At 31.9% G+C, this 5,809-nt stretch overlaps 1 long non-coding RNA gene across 2 annotated transcripts; it reads left to right on the plus strand.

Moving 5' to 3' along the window:
- Positions 1 to 1,913: 1,913 nt before the first annotated feature.
- On the plus strand, positions 1,914 to 3,205 carry LOC121990083. 2 transcript variants are annotated; one of them, XR_006114439.1, is made up of 3 exons: positions 1,914 to 2,400; positions 2,534 to 2,756; positions 3,171 to 3,203. It is a non-coding gene; the product is annotated as an uncharacterized LOC121990083 (long non-coding RNA). The 2 variants fall into 2 exon arrangements; XR_006114438.1 differs by having other exon boundaries at positions 1,917 to 2,400; positions 2,534 to 2,751; positions 3,171 to 3,205.
- Positions 3,206 to 5,809: the final 2,604 nt, after the last annotated feature.

Here is a 5,809-nt window from a genome sequence, read left to right on the forward strand (position 1 = left end):
ATTTTTAAAAGAGTTTTTAAATAATTTTAAAAATAATTTTTAAATGAGTTTTAAAATAATTTATAAACAAAATTAAAATAATTTTTAAAAGAGTTTTTAAATAATTTTTAGAAACAATTTTTAAAATAATTTTTAAAAGGATTTTTAAAAGAGTTTTTAAATTATTTTTAAAAGTGTTTTTGAATAATTTTTAAGATGATTTTTAAAAGAGTTTTTAAATAATTTTTAAAATAATTTTTCAATAATTTTAAAATAGTTTTTAAATTAGTTTTTAAAAATATTTTTAAATAATTTTTAAAAATGATTTTAAAAGAGTTTTTTTTAAAATAATTTTAAAGAGTTTTTAAAATGATTTTTATATGAGTTTTTTAAATAGTTTTTAAAATAATTTTCAAATAATTTTTTGACGGATTTTAAAAGGATTTTTAATAAAGTTTTCTTTTAAAAGATTTTTAAAATAATTTTTAAAATAATTTTTAAAAGTATTTTTAAAAGAATTTTTAAAATAGTTTTTTTTAAAAGATTTTGAAATAGTTTTTATACAGATTTTTAAAATTGTTTTTTTAAAATATTTTTAAAATAATTTTTATAATAGTTTTTAAAATTATTTTTAAAAGGATTTTTAAAATAGTTTTTTTTTAAAAATATTTTTAAAATAGTTTTCAAAATAGTTTTTAAAGAGATTTTTAAAATAGTTTTTTTTTAAAGTTTTTTAAAATAATTTTTAAAATAGTTTTTTTAAAAGATTTTTAAAATAATTTTTAAAATAGTTTTTAAAATGATTTTTAAAAGGATATTTGAAATAATTTTTTTTTAAACAAAAATATTTTTGAAAAGGATTTTTAAAATAATTTCAAAAAAAAAATTTAAAAGGATTTTTAAAAGTATTAAAAAATAATTTTTAAAAGGATTTTTAGAATAATTTTTAAAATAATTTTTAAAAGGATTTTTAAAATGATTTTTAAAATAGTTTTTAAAAGGATTTTTTTTTAAAATAATTTTTAAATGGATTTTTAAAATGATTTTTAAAATAGTTTTTAAGAGGATTTTTAAAAGGTTTGTGAAATGATTTTTTTTTAAAGAAAATAATTTCTTTTAAGTTAAATTTTTTTAAAACTAATTTTTTATTTAAAATATTTTTAAAATAATTTTAATTTTAATTTTAACTTAATTTTAATTTTAACTTAATTTTAATTTTAATTTTACTTTAATTTTAAATTAATTGTAATTTCAAGTTAAATTTAATTTTTTTCTTATTTTAATTTAATTTTAAGTTCTTAGTTATCTCACCTGAGCTAAATTATTAATCAGGAAATCCTATTATTTTGTGAGATGAATTAGATTCCGTTTTAGGGTTTGGTTTAACTTTGTGTTAGATTCAGGTTTAGCTTTGGATCTAACAAATAGGTATTCTTTCGATAAACTTCTGGGCTATGGTGAGTCACTTGGACATCATTAGAGTAACCATGCCTTTGAGATTTTACAAATAGTCCTATCCACTGGACTTAGTACAAGACTTTGGTCTAACTGGTTAGGATCCATAAAGGGTAGCTTCGGTCAGTTCCACTTAGCCAAATGCACCAGGTCGAAGTCATATCTTCCTAGACATGCATAGACTAAGATTCGCTAACGTACTATCATCCAAGACTTCACCAGTACTGTTGGTCAAGTTAAACTATTATCCCTTTTGAACTAGTCCTAATTACCCTGCCAGATACATTAGTTATTGGTTACCCTGTTAGGTAAGTTAGTTTTGGAGATGCCAGCTGTGAGATCTCGGAAAATTTAAATAATAGGGTTATTTGAGAAATAGCCTTACAGAATTTTTCCGGGATTTTTAGAAATTTTCTAGGAATTTTTCGGAGCTCGTATGACGGATTTTGAGGGGATCAATTTCGGGTTCGGATTAAAGCCTGTTTGGGATACCCGTTTAAGTGAGGGAAAGTTTAATTATAAATTTCCTTTCTTATTTCTTTTTCCCGAACCCGACTTAAACCTTTAACCGAGCTCTTCCTCCCCTCTCTGCCCCGACGCGATCCCGATCTCCCCTCCCTTCTCTCTGTTCTCTCTTGCGGACGAAGCAGCCGACGGTTCCGGCGGCTGTCGACCTCGACGGAAACCAGTAGAGTCACCGGAGCTTGCTGGAGCACGACGGGATTGGTGGAGTACCGATCTCCTTCGATCGAGGGGTTGCGGTTCGGTGGATTCAACGATCGATCGTCGGCGATACGGCAACTAGGGCACGGCGGGGGGTTGATTCGTGTTGTCTCCTAGCCAATCGACCTTCCCTTTCCTTTCCTCGCACTGCTCACAGTGCGATCCATCTCTTCCTTGGCCGGATCTGGATCGAGCCGTGCCACCCGATCACCGGCGTGGAAGGGGCGATTAGGGCTTCAATGGGTAAGCAATCCGAACCTTATTCCTCTTTCCTGTTCTTTGATCTGTGCCCTAGATCGCCAGGAGCCATTCCCCCGATCTCTTCTCTGTTCACCGATACCCTGTTCTTGATCCTCATCTTCTTGTGGTTGATTAGGTCTCGGTGGAAGATGATGGGATCCTTTGAGCTGTCGGCAGAGGCTAGGAGAGTTCTTGCTTGATTGGTGATCCCCACCGCTTGACCTCCTGCTTGATCAGATTGATAGCAGCAAGGTGAGGTCTTGTTCTGTTCTTGCTGTGGAGTTGTTCTTGGTTCCGGCAACACTTCAACCAGTAGCTTCTCTGGTTCCAGCAATCAACAGCAATTGGATCGAGGTAAGGTGTGTAGGGTTTGTCTTGTTTTAGATGATTGATCTTAGTGTGGATGAATTAGGGTTTATGTATTGGTTGAGTAGTTGGATGTAGATTTGATCTTAGATGTAGACCATTGTTGGATTTGATTATCTAGGTTTGGATTCTAGTAGTGATTGTTTGTGATTAGATCTAATCGCTTAGATTAACCTAAATGGAATGATTAGGGTTAAGACAAGTAACCCTAATCGACTATTGGATTTAATTTAGGTATTAGATAACTAATCTAATTGGTAACTAAGGATTAGGAAATTATTCCTAATTAACCGTTAGAATGGTGGAGGGTTATAGGTTAGGGTTTGTCCCTAAATTTCTGTTTAGGATTTATTTAGCTATTTGTTTGTATTCTAGCTAAATAAATGTAAATGTATTTATTTACACAGGACTCTGATTCGAGACGAGCATCTCGATATTGGATTAGGACCGGATTATACCTTCTATTCGAGGCGGGTACCCTCTGACTTATCTTTGGATAATGTCTTATGATATGTGTAGCTTATATATACTTACTAGTGGTAGATAGTAGATTATTCTCTCTCTTGGTCTTGGCTAGTTGATACCTATCACATGCCTCATCTGCTAGTTGCTTTACTTCAGGATTGGATAGTTTATCTCTTGCCATGTGTATATATGTTCATAGAGATGCATATCTATAGTGCTCTACTCTACTGGATTAGTTGCTTTACATGTGTGATACATGCTCTTGGATTCATGATACCTACATCATTGTTATATGTGATGTCTTTGGATTTATGTTGTTTATTATCATTGTTATATATGTGTTTGTCTGTTTGGCATCTACACATATGGAGGAGGCTTTGTTCAGGTATGTCATATTGTAGCCGCATGCACCATATCACATGATTGCATGCTGGGCGATTGACGACTCCATTATTGTTGAGCTCGTCGGCCGGCTACATTGACCTGCGCACCACGTGACCACTGCATGGGTAGTGGCATAGCACACAGGGTGTGTAGGTTGCCCGGTGGTGCTCCGCTGGAGGCTCCACTCATGGGTAGTGTGATAGGCAGTGTGGTAGCACACCGGGGTCCCTCCCCGTCATTGTGTACCGGGAGATGAGAGCATTGCGCTCCCTCCTATAGTTGAGGTTGGAGGATAGGTGTACTCCGGTGCATCCCGTCCACTCGGTCACTCTTCAGGGGTAGTGACGACAGAGTGCACGGTGTCACAGCCCTACCCACGCGGTCTCACCATTGTGTGTGAGATTCTGACTGGCGTCAGGGGTGACCATGTCATTTGCATCATGTGCACAGATTGCATTAATTATGATTGATGCATTTTGGTGATTGCATATGATTGACATGCATACAGGTTATATGCTTTTGCTCTGACTATCTTTATCTGTGTATGTTTACAGTCAGTTGCACAAGCCTCGCAGGTGAGTACAGTTTAATTCAGTTATGCATTTTCTTATTATTCTTGCTATAGACTGTACTTTATGCCTATTGCTGGGTACTACAGTTTATTTCAGCTATGCATATCTGTTATTCTGTTAGGAGACTATACCGTAGGTTGTATGGTTAGAGAACTGTACTCTTGATCCCATGGTTTAGGAGACTGTACCTTAGGCTATTACTGGTGGATATATATTGCTGTACATGTCTATTGGTTTACCTGCTGAGTTCTTTGAACTCACCCCGTTGTTACTATTTTTTCAGGTTGAGGCCGTCGGGAGATATTCCAGTCGCTAGCCCCATTAGCGCGAGGATTTTCTTTGTCGGATTTATTCTGCTTTTGCGTCTTATATACCGGTATTGTGGGTTTGTATTGTGGACTTTATGTCGAACCTTTGGGTTTGCTGCTTTTGTTTTCCACTGCAGATTTTCACACTACTTCCTGGATTTGTTTTCTTCGTTGTAGTGGAGAATGATGTGTACGTATATCTTTGTTGGTTTTATATCGTTCTTCCTTATTAAACTGCGTGGATTGAGTATATGTTGAGCTGTGTGGAATATTGATATAAACTGCGTGGTTTGTTTCTTATTTGTACTGTATTGTTCCGGCCGAGTGTGGCCGAGGTATAGATATATGTATACTGAGATTCATATTGTCCGCCGTACAGGGGAGATGCTGCCGAAATTTCTTCGGACAGGGACTACCTAGGGCGTGACACCAGCTATTCTGGAGCCTCCCCCTAAATTATTGATTTTCCTTTTAAGATTTTTTTGTTTTAGTTTTAATTTGTAATTTAGATTTAAATTTTTAATTTTTAATTAATTAAATTGGTCAAATTATCCTTCTTTAAGAGAGTGTATTTAATATTTAAATTTTCTTTCAATTTCAATTTTATTAAGTTAATTGAATTGTCTTTATTTAATTGATTATCATTAACGATTGAGTTTTTATTAATTTTTAAATTTGAATTAATTAAATTATATTTCTTTAAAGGTTTGTCTTTTAATCTTTTATTAACCGTTAATTTTAAATTTTTCAGATTATCTTTGTTTAATATGTTATCTTTAACATTTAATTTTAAATTTGTTAAATTTATTTTTGATTTTATCAGAGTGTTTGAGTTTATCCTTATATTTTCTTTACCTTTTAAGTTGATATAATTAGTGGAATTTATTAGATAAGTTTTATATTTAATATTTAATTTTTTGTTAATTAGATTATCTCGAGTTTGAATAAGACTTTCTAGATTAATATTGTCTAGATTAAATAATTTATTAATTTTATCTATATCAATATTGACCTTGTCATCTTTTTTGTTTGAATTTTCAAAATATTTTAGGTTTAAATTCGAATTTTTAGATTTATTAATTATTTTCAGATTTTTTACATTTTCTAAATTAATTATATTTCTTTTATCAGAAAATATCCTAGGGGTATTTTCTGAATTAATTATATTTGTTTTATCAGAAAATATCCTAGGGGTATTTTTGTAAGTATTGTCATGTACACTATTTTCACATATACTTTCAGACATATCCAAATTAACATACACATATTTTAAACTACTACTAGCAAGGGTGTTTTTGTAAATATTACTAACCTTGA

The sequence above is a fragment of the Zingiber officinale genome, chromosome 6B, assembly GCF_018446385.1.
Source record: "Zingiber officinale cultivar Zhangliang chromosome 6B, Zo_v1.1, whole genome shotgun sequence".
Taxonomy (NCBI): domain Eukaryota; kingdom Viridiplantae; phylum Streptophyta; class Magnoliopsida; order Zingiberales; family Zingiberaceae; genus Zingiber; species Zingiber officinale.